The sequence below is a fragment of the Gouania willdenowi genome, unplaced genomic scaffold, assembly GCF_900634775.1.
Source record: "Gouania willdenowi unplaced genomic scaffold, fGouWil2.1 scaffold_32_arrow_ctg1, whole genome shotgun sequence".
NCBI lineage: Eukaryota > Metazoa > Chordata > Actinopteri > Blenniiformes > Gobiesocidae > Gouania > Gouania willdenowi.
The window spans coordinates 613,541-630,279 of record NW_021145091.1 but is presented as its reverse complement, the minus strand read 5'-3'; the positions used below and the strand labels follow the sequence as shown (position 1 = coordinate 630,279).

The window sequence follows — 16,739 nt, the reverse complement described above, 5'->3', positions numbered from 1 at the left end:
AATGGCAGCGACTTATTTACTATTCAATGTTTTTGTCTAATTTTTTGCATCATGTTGAATCACATTATTCACAATCCAATCGTTCACATTGTGTAGAATTGAATCTCGATCAAATTGAATCAGGAACAAGGATGAATTGTATCAGCAGGGGATTTAATGTATCGTTGATGGGCGATATGGACCAAAACTCATATTTTTATATTTTCCTGGACTTTTGGGCCATTATTAGGGATGTAACGATTAATCGTATGGCAGTTAAAAATCGATTCATAGGTATAACAATTCACATCGATGCTGTGAAAATTGAATCGCAGTACTTTTTTTAACCAGCAGAGGGCGCTACCCTGAAGTGTTGGCGGCGAGCGAAATCTGCTAATACTTTCTTTATGGCCGCCTTCTACTCTTAAACATATTCATAAATGATTCATTACCCCTTTAGCACCGAAAGAATATCTGTAATATTACGTGAATATCTGTAAAAGTCACGTTTTTCTATTAGCTCTGTCTGCTAGCATAGCATCTCTTCTTCACTGCAAAATATCTGCATGCCAACCGACCACTGGGTTACCAGCGCCCTCTGCTGGTTCAAACAAATATCTGACCTAAATACAGTAAAATGACTGTTTTTTTTTTGTTTTGTTTTTTTAGTCCAATTGTTAAGGCACAAAATACATTTTCAGTTGCACTTTTCAAAAGAAAAATAACTATTATGTAGTTTTGTATTGTTTACTATAGAACCTGAATTTAAATAATAAGCTTCTTCTTCATTTGTATTATTCCTTTATTTATTTCATTCAAGATTTATTTTTAGTTAAATTGCATTGTTTTGAATAGTTTATCAAGGGATTCTTTTGACAATGAAAAATAGTATAGTATTTTCCCCAAAAAAATAAAGGAATATTTTTCAGTCATTTATATACAGTCCCATTTTGTAAAATAAATCGCGAGAGAATCGTATCGTGAATCGAATCGTATCGGGAGTTGAGTGAATTGTTACATCCCTAGCCATTATGGTCAAAACACTTTTGTCACCGAGACAAACCAACCAAAAATTATGTTGTAAAGATGAGAGCAAACACTGCGGTCGACACATTTTTGTCTGGATACGGGCTAACTTGTCCACGGACTTGCTGTGTTTCACTACAGGTTTTTCTGAGCAGCGTTTGAGATGGGAGACACAAGTGTTATATATGTTTGTCACGTCAGCACTGTAGTTACGTGTAACCCTCTGGTAACACGTACCCCTATATGGCAGCCTGACGTGTGGCTATGCATCAGCTGCATGAATCTGGTTTCAGTCTGTCAGCGCACATTTCACAGAGATCCTTTAATCTTCATCACGACTGTATTTGATTCATGTTATAAAGATTTTGGTTAGGATTAAACCAGCGCGCTCAATAAATGATGCATGCTGCTATCATAGCACACAGAGCGTGTTCACTGTGCATCTTGAAAATGCGTGTATAATAAATAAAGCAGAGAAGCTGATTTCATCAAGATCTTCAATGCACTTTGTTTATAAATGAGAGAACAGATTTAATGTGACTCTTTCAGCAGCTCAGTCAGTTATAGGTAGGGCAGCCAGCTTTGGTTGTTTAGTCGACTAATTGGTCGATGCTGTCATGGTCGACCAATATTTTCATTGGTCGACCAGCAACGGTATCAGTTTCAATAGTGTAAAAAAATAAAATAATAAATTGCAATGCAGTTATATAGGTGATAAGGATTAAATATCAGTACAATGTATTTATGTCCAGCAACAGCTGTGTGTGAGTAAGTGCTGCGCTGCAAAAAAAGAAAGTGTTGCACTTCAGCTGTCAGCACAGTGTGCTGTCCTCAGAGCAGAGAGGGAACAAACACAAGCATCCACTGTTAATTCAGTCCTTTTTCTGCACAAGAACTTGGATTATCCTTATATTTGATATGTGGATTATGTAAATAGATCCACTGCTGTCTCTGGCGCAGCAGAGCACACTGCACACCTATGCTTGACGTGCTGGTTTCCCCGTGCACTGATCTGATGTTGACATCAACTAGGGATGTAACGATTAACTCAACTCCTGATACGATTTGATTCACGATACTGGGTTCACGATACGATGTGTATCATGTATTTTTTTTGTCTTCTCATGATAAATACATAATCCAGTAATTTTGTCTTGCTTTTTTACATTTTTGATCACTCAGGTATTCTTTATTTTTATCCAAATTGTCATAAAAACACTAGTAAATGGGACATGCTATAAACTGATTAATAACTGAATGATGAACCATTTCTATCTGAAACTGAAGAGGAACTAAGGTCATTAGCTACTGTATAATCTTTTTTTTTTTTTTTTTTTTTTTTTTTTAATTCCGTGTTTTTCACGTTTTTTTTAATTTATTTTGTTTATTTAGAAATATATTACAAATGTATTTGAACAAAAACTGTTTCTTTTTAATTAAATATGTCATTAATATCACCATATTTCCCCTCTGGGATCAATGGTTTACTGAAGTTTTGATCAACTTCATTATATTTAAACTAAATTAAATCATCCTGATGACATCATTCCATACTATAATGATTAAACAAACACAAATGCATCAGTTATTTCACCACTAGAGGGCAGAATATTGTACCGTATTAGAAGCTATCAAGTTATCATGAACCTATGATGTTTCAGACTCTACAATCCCTGTCATCGTTGGTCTCGTCCACAACAACAGAACAACTGCAGCTCTTCACCAGAAATGGCCGTAGCTTCACAGACACGTAAACGTTACGTGGGAACTGGTCTGCTCAGTATTTTGGTAGTTTAGACGTGTTTCAGGTGGACGCTTCAACATGTTGTTTAGCTCAGGACCAGGAGGGGTGCTGGGGTGCACCAAATGAACGGTCCCCTGAAACATTTCCCTTTGCAAATCAATGGGAATTTAAATTCTTCAGCCACAAAATCTAAATATTTTCCTCCACATCATGTGATCTCTGAACAAACTGATCCTTTTAATCAGTGATGACACTGCAAAGGATGGATTAATATTTCTAGATCCTTCACGTTCATTCTGTCTCTTCCATCCTTCAGGTGGAGCTGATTCCATGCTGATGTTACAGGTGAATGGAGGCATCTGAAGGAGGATTGTGGAACCACTCAGCCGTGACAGCAAACATGGACTCCTCAGAAAAGGTGAGAAATTAGTGGATTAAAGTCTTTCAGCAAAAGTGGAACAAAACCAGTGAATGTGGAACCAGTGAAGGACACCTTTAAAGCTGGACATCAGCTGGACTTCTGGTGGAACATGTAACCTCCAACTGCTCAATGACACAGACAGGAAGTACAACAACAGATCAGCCATAACATAATGAGCCCTGATAAGAAATGTCAGCTTTTACACATATTCTTTAATAATGCAGTGTGTGAATAAGAAGATCCTCCAAGAATCACATGTTGTTGTTAGACTTTATTGTTTCCATTTGTGGCTCTAGAACCAGTTCAGATTAACTTGTTCTCACTGTGTGTGACATCACTGATCTGACTTTTTAGCAGCGTTAGCCTCTGTTACTGCCTTTAACTGAGCTTATCTCATACACAACACTAGACTCTTGTTGTGAAAAGACTTATTTCTGAGCTCATAGTGCAGAGTTTATTTAGACATCAAAGGAACAGCTATAGTTACAAGCAGCAACTAGCAACACAATCAGAAGGAGGTCATCAGTTAGAAAGGTTGCCAATTAATCGTGTATCCTGAGACCTTGCCAAAAGATTTTATGAGGTCAAGTAGAACAGGGATGGACTGTTCAGGCTGTGAGAGGGAAATTACAACGTCGTCCGCGTATAAAGAAAGGTGATGGTCTATATTCCCCAGGTGAATGGTTCTAAGAAGAGTGTGGTGTCTAATACTGATGGCAAGAGGTTCAATTGCAATTGCAAACAACAAGTGGCTGAGTGGACAGCCCTGCCGTGTACCACAGTGTAACAGAAAGGGGGCCGACGTTTCTTGATTAGTCAGCTGTTGATAGCGCGACTCGCGGACAACATGTCTGACTCCGCCGATGGCAACTCCATCGGCATCTGCCATCGGCGGAGTCAGACATGTTGTCCGCGAGTCGCGCTATCAACAGCTGATGGGATTAGGCGCACCGATGACGTAGACGGCGCGCGGATTGATGGAAACGGAAGAGAAAATAGTGCCGATTAAAACTGGAGGTATGAATTTTTTTTGTGGGCGGTTTTGTGATGTAAATGAATCAAGCTTTCAAACGCATATCTCTTTTTCTATTAAAAACGCACAGTCATGTGGCCCCGGAAACTAACCGGGACTACTTTCTTGACCATCTTCAAACGGCCAGAACTCGGACCAGGGAGGTGACCACTGAGTGAAACAATGTGTATGCACTATAGTGATGGTGAGGATTGCATACAACGTCATGTCTAAAATAGGCGAACTATCCCTTTAAGGCATCTTGTGCAATCTTACTTAACTTAGGAAGAGCTAGACCGCCAAACCAGTCAGAAAGATTCCCAATTGCTTTTGACATATAGAGTTGCTCGTGATACTCTTTAAAACGATCATTAATGCCTTTTGGGTCAACAACTACTTCTCCTGTTTTTGACCTGATTTTATGAATAGTTCTGCTGGCCTGTAAGCCTCTTAGCTGCCTAGATAGAAGTTTATGGGGCTTATCCACGAGCTCAAAATGTCTTTGCCTTAATTTTAGCAGCTGGTCCCGCACCTGATCAGACAATAGAGTATTATGTTCATATTTCAATTTTAGAATATTTTGTAGAGTAGGGGGACTGGGGGAGGATCGATAAGCAGTTTCCAACTGCAGAAGTACATTTTGTATCTCTGCAAGATGCTTCTTCTCCTCCCTCCTCATAGAGGTCTCAAAAGAGATAATATGACCTCTGCTGACGACCTTAAAAGTTTCCCATAGGGTGAGTCATTAACCTCAGAATTGTCATTAGTTTCCAGAAACTCAGAGATTTTTGCAGACATAAACTTAGAAGGAGTGAGGGATGAAATCGCCAGTTATAATGTTGTCTCTTATGGTTAAGGTCAAGGACCAAGGATGTTGGAGAATGATCAGAGATTAAAATGTTATAAGTTGAAGAGATCACATTAGAAATCAAATGAGAGTCCAATATAAAATAATTTATCCCAGAATATGATTTGTGTCTTGGTGGGAAAAAATAATAAAATCTCTTTTTGTGGGATACTGCAGTCTCCAAATATTCATAGATTCATAGAAGACATTAAATTATTTAACAGTGTGGAGGATGCAGATAATTGGGTTGTATTGGCTGACCTGTTAAAAAATTATCTAGCACACAATTGAAGTCTCCACCAATAATAATGTGTGTGTCAGGGGAGTTAGGCAGTTTATTAAATATCTTAATGAAAAAGGCTGGATCATCAAAATTTGGAGCGTAAACATTCAAAAGCGTAACGTGAAATGAGTAAATATAGCCTCTTACCAAAATATATCTACCGTTTGGGTCACTGATAGTAGAAATATGTCTAAATGGAATAGTTTTACGAATCAAAATGGCAACTCCCCGGGCCTGACTGGAAAAGGTGGACTGGAAAATTTGGTTAACCCAGGAACACCGTAGTCATTTTTCTTTGGCAGGTCTTATATGTGTTTCCTGTAGAAAAATAATATCAGCAGACAGTGACTTTAAATGGGAGAAGACCTTAGCACGTTTGAGTACATGACCCATTCCCCTAACATTCCAACTGGTAAAGGTGATACCGCCACCTAGAGGAGGTGAACTAGGATGTATTTATAATTAAAGTAGGTACACATGCACCCCTAGAAAAACAAACACTAATAATAAAAACAAAACATAAAACCAAACCTAAAGAACATTGCCCCCCTCCCCCCGCCCCACTTTCCCAAACAAAGTGAGAACAATAACCCTAAATAAATATACAGGGGTTGCCGGACCATATGAAGTCTTGAGCTACAGGTCGGCTCTAACACTAAGTTCTTGTGGCTCTCATTCCAGCAATGCAAAAGAGGAAAAACGGTCATAAAAACGTCCTCGTCGGAATAATTGCACAATAATAGTCACATACCATGATGTGTGCCAATCCATATCTGGTCAATGTAAAGTTCCTGCAAAGTCCTCCGCCTCCCGTGGTGAGGAAAACGCCTTCTCAGTGTTACCATGGGTAACCCGCAGCCGTGCTGGATAAATGAAGTCGGTCCGCTCACCGGCATCCCGGAGCTTTTTACGAGCGCCATGAAAAGCCTGCCGCTCCTTCATCACCTCTGCTGGATAATCCGGAAATATGTGGATCGGCTTGCCGTTGTGACTCAGGGGAAACTGTTGACGGGCCAGCTGCAGTATGCTCTCCCTCGTCTGGAAATGATGAATCTGGGCAATCATTATGCGCAGCCGCGCGTCATTGGCAGAGGGTTGCCTTCCAATGCGGTGTGTTCGATCCACATCCACGGGCTTTGGAAAATTGCCAGCACTGAGGACTCCCGTAATAAACTCCGTCACAAACTCAGTTGGGCGCCCATTCTCAATCTTTTCAGGGAGACCCACAATTTTGATATTCTGCCACCCAGTGCGAGCCTCAAGATCGATCAGCTTGAGACGAAGCGCACCATTTTCTGCGTGCACCTTTGTGCACGTTTGTTCCAGAGCGGTGAGGCGGTGGTCATAGTCCGAGCTAGCTTCCTCTACATCTTTTACACGGTTCCTGAGGCTAACCAAAGATGCTTGGGTGGATGCAAGAGACGCCTCCAATGTATCGAAGAACTCTGTCATCATTTTGCTCATATTAATATTGTTAAATGGTTTTTAAATAATTTTTATTTGTAAATCATAAAAAGTAGAATAATTTATCAAAGACTTCTTTAACAGTTACTGTAATAGCCTGAAAACAACTGACAGTCTTTGTTATGTAAAATATATTATTAATATTAATAAAAAACACTCTGATTTTTTGATGTTTTTTATTCATTAAATAACCTTAAATACTGTCATTAATCAGCAAGGACTTCTTTTTTTTTAAAAAAAAATTACTCTCATAGCATGAAAATAACTCTTTATTCGGTCACATCTACACACACCTCTACTACACCAAACATATTTAGAAAAAACACTTAAATATATTAATAATAATAATAATAATAATTAATCAACTAAAAATATAATTTTTCATTTAAAAAGTATCGTGTTGATGTTTTGAACCCAGTATTGGTTTGCCAGAAATGAAGAAAACAACAAAGGTACTCCAAATGCTCCAAGACTCCAGAAGAAACCACCTCTCCCAACACTCTCAACTTTCTCTCACTTCTCACCTGTTCTGTCCACTCCACCTTAGGTCAGGTTTAGGTGTAGTTCTACAATTAGACACTAGATGGAGCCCCAACATAAGTATTAGGTCTAAGCTCCTCCTTCTACTACTTTGACTGACAATCTATCACACCTGTGTGTTTGGACTCTCAGATAATGTAGTGGAGGAGCTCAGAGATGTTGTTGGTGAGTGTCTTCAGATTTATTGAATTATTATGTTTATTTTAAGCTCCTAAAAGCACGTATTTAAGTTAGAATATAGGTCATGTTAAAGTACACAGGCTGATTCCATGTTTATATGTATTTTGACCCAAATGTAAGTTAACTCTACAGCCAAAGTGTTTGGCTTTACCAATTTGTTTGTTTAGTGACATCTTAGTCAAAATACATTAAGGTACTATTTGATCCAATTTATATAATATATATATAGTGATTTCATAGTGTAATTTAGGTTAAAACAATGAAGAATAAAATCACAGATATGTTAAGAATAATAAATATTAGTTAAGAGTTTCAGATAAATACATTTACATGAATACTAAAGTTAATAAATAAGTTTATGGGTAAAATACATTGTTAAAAAGTTAAACTTTAATTAAAATGGTAAAAATGTGTACACCAAAGTACATGATTTAATTTTACAAATAGAAATAGTTGATTTAAAAACATTAAATAGCAGAAAATTAATTTATTTAATAAATAAAATGTTTAAAATAGTAAAAGCTCAGGTGGTTCATTCTTTTAAAAACATTTGATTAGAGCTCATTCTTCCTTTCTCTCTTTTTCATCCTTTTCTTTAAGGTTTTCAACCTGCTACAAAACCTACAACAAAACTGAATAAACTTTTAAAAGCTGAGGTGATCTCACGTCTTACTTGTGTTCCATCCATGTTCTTTCAATCTGGACAAGCATTGTAGAAAATAAGCTTAACAAGTATCTCGTATGGTATTCGGCAAATTAAATATGATTTAAAATTAGATTTAGATTAATTAATTGATCAAAGAAGTAAAGCAAGTTTCTCACTTTCTACATTCATGAAAATATCATTTAATAAAAAGTGTGTGTGATTTCCCTGGTTTAATTCTATGGGACGTGTGCATGATAAATGTTGTTTGTTGTTTTTTTTTTTCTTTTTTTTTTTTTTACAAATTTCTATATTTTGTTTTGTTTGGTGTATTTTTCTGTAATGTATGTTTTTTGGAGTCATTATGTGTATTAAAAAAAAACAATTAGGCCAAGATTCACGGCTCCGCCCTGCAAACACTATAAAAGTTAACAAAAATCCATGGATCGCTTTTGGTGTCCCACTTCTCTAGATGATCTGCAGTGACTTTGAACCCTGTCAGTGAAACGCCCTTGGAAAACTGTGCTACAATAGGACATTTGTCTCATATTAAATTATCTTCACTCTGTAGGGGGCGCTAACACGCCAATATCCATTTTTCCACATTGAGCTGGTTTAGGGCTGGGAGTTTAACAACTGATTCACAAATGTTTGTTTGGTTCCTTCTCTGTGTTTAATCTCTAACTGTTCTACAGGACTCTGGAAGCCAGAACAAAGTGACACCTCAACGTTCTCAGGACCATGAAGCTCAGCCACAACAAAGAAACAAATCTAAGAGAAAAACTTCAGAGCAAAGAGTTCAACAGCAGAGCCAAGCTGGAGTTAAAGCTAAACATACATGTGACCAGTGTGGGAAGGACTTTAGCTGTAAATCAAACCTCACTATACATCAAAGAATTCATTCTGGAGAAAAGCCTTTTAACTGTGACCAGTGTGGAAAAGCTTTTACCCAGAGTTCTGACTTAATAAGACACAAAGTCGTTCATACTGGAGTTAAAAAGTTTGAATGTGAACAGTGTGGAAAGACTTTTACACAAAGATCACATTTAACTCTGCACATGCAGACTCACTCCAGAGCAGTGTTGTATCGCTGTGACCACTGTGGGAAAATATATAAACACAAACAAACCCTCACTGAACACCTGAGATCTCACACTGGACATGAAGTGTGTCCCTGTGACCAGTGTGACAAAGTTTTTACATTATGTAAAGATTTAAAACGTCACCAACTCAGCCACTCATCAGAAAGACCTCATAAATGTGACTCATGTGGAGAATCTTACAAGAGCAAATCTCACCTTAATCGCCACCAACGAGTTCATGAGAAGAATGTTTTCAGATGTGATGAGTGTGGGAAGACCTTCAGCACTTCATCTGTTCTCCACTCACATCTCTGTGTGGATGGAGACATGGAGCAGGAATCATCTTCAGATCCCAGCGACACACGGATGGTGACGACACCTTCTGGTTCCAGTGTTGGACTGAAGAACCCAGAGATCAGGCTGCACAGGATTCCAACATAAACCTGCTGTCAGCTGGAAAATGGACACCAACAGTTCAGGAAGTTGTTGATCTTTGAAGGTGTGGTCTGAAAGAAAAGATCAATACAATGATCAGTTGGAAAGGAAGCAGGAAGAAGTTTCCCTTTGTTCACTTTCTATACAGGATATACATTCTATAGCTTCTGTATTCATACATGATGTATATGAAGAATGATTCACATTATTATTATTATTATTATACACTAATGACAGATTCTATATCAGGGCTGTCAAACTCATTTTAGTTGAGGGTTCAAATACGGACCAGTTTGGGGTCCAAAGTGCTGCAGATTATAGAAAAACCAGCCTTAGTTTATCAATCAATCAATCAATCAATCTTTATTTGTATAGCGCCAAATCATAACCAATGGTATCTCAAGACACTTTACAGTAGAGCAGTCTTAAGGACGGACTCTTCATTTTATGGATACACACATATGCATATATACGTATATACACATACATATGTATCCCACACCCAACATGAATTCATCATGGCGGCAAGGAAAACCTTCTGTTAAGCAGCAGGAACCTTGTGTGGATCCCATTCCTATGATGAACAGCCATCCACGTTATGCTGTGTTGGGTGTGTGCGTTTATGAGTAACTTTGCTTTAATTTTCCGAAATGTTGTGTAATAATTTAGGAAAAATTGCATAACTTTCAAAAATTGAGAGTTCCTGCAACAATTTGAGTTTAAAAATAACTCCATCATGTGATGTCAGCGTGGGAAAACTGAGCTCTGCTAATATTGTGGATTTACTTAAAATTATGTTTTTAGAGGAGTTGAGATATCTACCACTAAATTAATTTATAATTTACACAATAATTCATGTTTTCTGTCATTTTTACTTTCTCCTGCAGGCTGAATTAGATGCTCTAAAGGGCCGGATTGGGCCCCCAGGCCTTGAGTTTAACACACATTATATATAAAGACAGTCTATGATGTCCATCGTGTGTTTGTATACAGTACATAATCATTAGTAGTTTTTATAGAATGTAGAGAATGTGACTAACATTCTAATAGATGTAATAATCAGATCCTAACTTGTAGATGAATATACATGCTGTGTTAATACAGACCATCTTCATCATGTACCTTTGAATCTGTTTCTTTTCTCTGTGTTTATAAAGGATTCATATTTGTAATGAGTTTTAAATGAGTATCTAATACATCACATAATAGTATTTTCTTGATTTTAGATGTGATGTGTTTTATATAAAGTATGTTTTTCTACAGTTGAAGTGAATGTGATGAAATGGTTCCTGACAGGGAAACCCTGCCTAAAGCCTGTGAATGGATCATGCAGTGTGCTGAATGAATATCAGGGGAAGGGGAGCCCAAAGTGTCCAAACACTCCCATTTTATCACCATATTTACATTTCTATCAACTCTGTGATTACAGCTCATAGATTTATTCTAACTCTGAAATGTTCTTTAATCTGTTCTTTAGCCTGTCCAGCCTTTCTTTAGAACTTACAATGTTCTATGTAACCATGAGAAATCCTAAAGTTCTTCTTAAATCTTCCTTCTGACATAAAGTTTGAATCAATGTAAATGTAATGATATCAAATGTCCAGTGAAGCTTTGTTCCTTTAAATAAAGACGTGTTATTGTCTGTGCTGGATTTCTTTGAACAGAGAAACATGTCAGAGAGAGGGAGAGCTTTGCATTGGATAGCACATAATCCTCCATCAAACACACATGGTTCCCATGAGAAGAACATCCACTGGATGGATCTAAGAACAGGAAGTGAAGGTTCCTCTGGAAACTGAGTGTTTAGTGAAGCTGAAGGAGTTTAAAAATAGACTTTTAGAGTAACCGCTGCTTTCACATCCAGTCATGATGTCTTTCTAACAAATTCTGATAAAATGAGTCAAACAAGTGCAGAATTCTTTAGTTTGAGATTGTTTCTACATTAATAAGGCTTTTTATTTAAATGTAGTGTTGTATCAACATCTGAGACAGTGAAAGAGTTCCTGTTTTGGTTCTAGAAGGATATGAATTATTCCCAATGAACAGCACTGATTAAAAGGGGGCGGAGTCTCCCTGTATGTGGACTCAGAGTGGAGGTGTGTCCAGGTTAAACACATGTCTAAGTGTAAGATTGTTGAGCCAAGAAACAGATGAATTCTAAAAATGTCGAGTCATTAAAACTTCATCTTCATTGTTTTTTCATTCTGTAGATTAAAAATAAATAGTTCACATTGTTAAAAATACATCATGAAATGTCAACTTATTGCTTTGAAATGAACTTTCCATGAATTAATATAGAATATATAGAAATAATTAAAATATGTCTTCAATAAATCATTCCAAAGTGGTTTATTTGTAATAAATAATCAAACAGTGAAAGTGTTCCATGTATTAGAGTGTTAATATAAGCAGCTCTAACTACAGACCAGTATCATTGCTTCATCAGCTTTCAAACATTAGAGAAAAAGGCTTTGTTCATAGACTTGATAATCCATCCATTTTCTGACCCACTTCTTCCTTTTTCAGGGTCACGGGGAGACTTGATAAGTTGATTAAAAACACAAGTTGTTGAGCTATCACCAGTTTGGCTTCAGAATGTATCATAGTATGTGATTAAAAAGCTGTAAATGTGTGGTATCAGAGGAACAGCCCTCTTATTAAAAGTGATCAGAATGAGTTTGCTGCGTGGCAGCAGCCTGAACTTGTTGCTAGTTCAGCATGGACATCACAAGCTGAGCTGCAGGAGAAGAAAAGCTACCAAGACCTCCTGAAAACAGCAGTAGGTAGTGATCCAGCATTCTGTCCATCATCCATCAATAAACATTTCATTACTGCTAAACATGTGTGTGTGTGTACAGTGATCACAGGCTGACACAGGTTTAGTGTCTTTGTAGACGTACACACCGTAAAGATGGAGTCAGGCTCAGCTCCAGAGGAACCATCCACACCCTCCAAGCTGCTGTGGAGAAGACACAGACACTCAGACATGCTGAGGAGCAGCTGGAGGAAAGCACAGGAAGCTCTGCTAACATCATGTGAACATCAGTAACAGTGGGTGATGTCCTGCAGAGCCACAGTGCAGTGAGTGTGGAGCAGTCTTTGGAGCTCAGCTCACGTGTGGAACATCTCAGCATGTTTCCACTGAACAGGAGAACAAGTCTGTTGGACTGAGGCTTTATTTGTCTTCAAGCCTTCATAAATCTGAAGATCACACACTGTCTAAGACTCACCTACACACTGGAGACCATTCCTACAAAGCCTTTTCTCTTTCACTATATATATATATATATATATATATATATATATATATATATATATATATATATATATATATATATATATATATATATATATATATATTGTTTTTAAAGTCAATGTGAGGGACTAAAGCACTGATTCTGGCCTTATTCTAAACCAGGGGTTCTCAACTCGTCTCAAATCGCGACCCACTTTTTTTATTTTTTTTTTAATTCAACCAACCAAATGTAGTTTTTTTTTTTCAAAGATAGCTGTTGAAAACACGCATACATAATTTTTAGAAAAACATAAATCTATATATTTGCAACATGCTTTTCACTGCATGTCTGTCAAAAGAAAAGTTTCTTTCAAAATAAAAGACAAGTCACACGTGACAGACATTACATTTTTTGTTGGCTTTTTATGGCCAGCTTTCCATGACCCACTTTTGGGTCCCGACCCACCAGTTGAGAATCACTGTTCTAAACTTTTGAATATTATTATTATTCATTCATATTTTTTAATCTGAATTATGGCAGTTAACTTTGATCTGATCCTGCTTCTTGATCTAATGAACAAATTCCTTTTTTTGAACTGGCACATGTGATTTCTTTAATCATGTGTCATCACTATGAAACAGCAGACAGTGCTCTATAAATCAGCTCTATGTTTACATGGTGAAGTGTACGTCTGAACATATGAAGAGCTGTTTGGGTGAAATGCACTTACCTGTAATTAAACTTTAGATTTACACCGTCTGAGGAGCCATAAAACTACATTAAAATGTCCTATTGCACTTGAATGCATCACTCAGTTCACATGACCCCACGCGGAGGATACAGACTCTTCAACAGCCAATCAGAGGCTACGCAGGTCACGTCCAGCCTGTCAGCTCAGAAGTGATGCGCATGCGTGTTGTTCTCCTGGTCCTGGTTGCTAAAAGGAAGTAGTAGCTCTATAAAAGTCTTTAGGATGAACTGAGATAAATAATGATGCAGTGTTTTACACATGTATATACTGAGTTTATTATTGTATACTGATGTATATATATATATTAAAAAGTGTTAAAGTTATAAAAAGTATTTTAGAGTGAAATTATATTTTATAATTGCAAAGTGTTGAATGACTTTATTTTAGCTCAACTGTGAGTTTAAGTATGTTAAAGGGTGAGTGTGGTGTGGTTCCTCTCACACTAGTAGGCCTATAGTGTGGGACACATTAATTATACTACTTTAATACCTCTGAACTACATTTTTATACTGTTTTATGTATATATGTTATTCTGATTTTGATATGGTTATGATATTTTGAATGTAAATGGTTACTTAGCATAATAATTACTGGAATGCTGTTCACATAAGCAGTTAGATTTGAGTAATTGAATGTTGTACAACAAAACCTGAAGATTTATTATGTTATATAATTGTAGATTTATGTGTGGAGTCTGATGCATTTTTGACATTTACACTTTAATGATGCATCAGAGTTGATTTTAATAGATATGACCTTATTTTTAGGTCAGGTTTTATGAGTGGACGAGAAAGTCCAAGGACCAGGAAGAGATCCTGGTTGAAAACTGATGGTGAGTAGGAACCTTGAAGAGAAGACACCTACACGTACACACTCACACATACAGTATATACACATCACCCTTCAAAGAAACTTTAAGAACAGCTGCAACTATTTTCATTTTTTAAGGGCCCAATGGACAATTCTTATTTTTGTTTGTTTAGTGTGCACACTTTTATTTTTGTTTTGGTATCTGAATCATTGTAATAATACATGAGTTGCTACTCAACAGTTATTCCGTGTTTGACTCATTATTGCTGCTCATCCATAGAGCTCCTAACCAATCTGGGTTTGCTGATAACTAGTCCAACTTGATATTACACTGTAATAACTTTTATCATCCATATATTGGGCTACATAAGCTATTCAAGTAGAAGTACTGTTGCTTGATTAAAATTGTATTCAAGTAAGTCATACATGAAGTACTGAAATACAAATAAAAAGTAGCTCAATTCATTCCACTTGCATACAGTAAACATCACATGTATAAACATAAAAAAGAAGAGACTAAATCTTGCACAATTAGAACAAAGGCATCTGTATAAAATAAAAGCTTTGTCACAATGTACAATTTTTTTTTAAAACAAAATAACAGCTATGAATTCAATTCAAAGCAAAAACTATTCTCAGGCTTTATAACTACATTTATAAGCAATAAAAGTGTGAAAATAACAAATATTCAACACTGTTTTGACGACATACATTACGTTTAATCTGGTTGGTCGATTTAATTGTTGCCTGTTCATTTCATTTTTTGTAATTTCACTATATACATTGATCATTTTAGAACAAAAATAATAATAATTTACTCGGTAACGGTTGGTGAAGAAATGTAAGGAATTACTGATTTAGAAATATACTCATAAAAGTAAACGTACCCATAAATGTAACTCATTTACAGTAACGCGAGTACTTGTAATCCATTACTTTCACCTCTGTTTATGCCTTAATTACCATGACTCAACAAAGTGTCGTCTTTAAAACCAAAAGGTTGTCAGATCTTTTACAATATTTGTGCATTTTTGTATTGTTGTGTTTATACATGGAGGGAGGAGCTAAAGAAGAATATCTGTTATTGTTTGTCAGGCCAACAGTAAAATGTGTTCTATCAAGACTCACTTTATAAAAAGATCATATTTGCTCTCAGGCTTTCAAACTGTACTCTTATCAAACTCAGGTTATCATCAATTCCTGATTCAAAGCTAATATGATCTCAACCCTGTTATGAGTTGTTGTTTTACTCCTTTTAAATAGTAAAAGGACACGAGAGGTTGGTAAGATCCTTTCTTCACTAAATATGGACTCACTAGCAACATCTAGTGGACACATTCTGTAACTACACATGTCACAGATAATTGTGGCCATTACATTTTAAAATGACCAATTTACATTTCAGATTATCCATGTTCAATCATAACTCAATTATGATTCAGTGACCAGCATTTTTTACGGTTACAATTAAATTATGATTGTTTTTGTATCCCCTGAAAGTCAATTATGATTCTCAATTAGTAAAGTTCAATTACAATGAATCACAAAGTGGTAAATTTACAGGCCTGTTATTTTGTATGTGTCTGTATGGTGTTGTTTTAGCATCATTACATTTACATTTTAGTTCATTGATTAGAATATCTTATGTAAACTTAGGGCAAGAGTTGGAATTTAACAATAAACTCTTAATGTTATTACTGTATATCCTAACCCTTCTAACCATTACCACCTGTATGGTGTGAAGACTCACTCACAGGTAGCGGGAAAACCTAATATTAAACATATTTGGATAATTATTAACTACGTACAGTATGTGTAAGCCATGGATCTGTAACATTATTCCCCAGTTTTGTGTTTAATTAAATTATAACTTACATTTTTTATAGAAATACAATTAGTCAATTTTCTGAAGTCAATTCCAATTCAATTATGATTACAACAGCAACATATTATTTTTCAATTACAATTAATGATAATTACACCATAACTGTAATTAATTATCAATTACAATTATAATTATTGACCCCGTGACCCTGAAAAAAGTGGGTCAGAAAATGGATGGACCATCGAGAGAGTTTTTTTTTTTAATAATTGTTTTTTTTTCGATTGTTATTTTTGTAATTGTTGGGTGTAATAATCAAAATTGTAATCGAATTTCAAATAATTGAGCAGCCCTACTCCAAAAGTGTCATAATTTAGTGAACAACACTTAATGACAGCCTTCATAACACCTTATTAATGCTAATGAGAGCATGGGGTGCTGGATCAGCAGCAGCCAGGGTGGGC

General features: G+C 36.3%; 1 protein-coding gene and 1 long non-coding RNA gene across 3 annotated transcripts in view; both read left to right on the top strand.

Annotated features, from left to right (window-relative positions):
- LOC114459559 (NACHT, LRR and PYD domains-containing protein 3-like) overlaps positions 1-16,739 on the top strand; it is a 629,510-nt gene that overhangs the window by 440,787 nt on the left and 171,984 nt on the right. The gene's annotated exons all lie outside the window — the stretch shown is intronic.
- The window catches only part of LOC114459576 (uncharacterized), a 264,387-nt gene that overhangs the window by 242,226 nt on the left and 5,422 nt on the right, over positions 1-16,739 (top strand). Inside the window, exon 1 of one of the 2 annotated variants that reach the window (XR_003673410.1) lies at positions 14,426-14,475. The exons of the other annotated variant lie outside the window; for it this stretch is intronic. This is a non-coding gene — a long non-coding RNA (uncharacterized LOC114459576). Of the gene's footprint in view, positions 1-14,425; positions 14,476-16,739 lie in introns of those variants that run through there. 2 annotated transcript variants of the gene reach the window in all.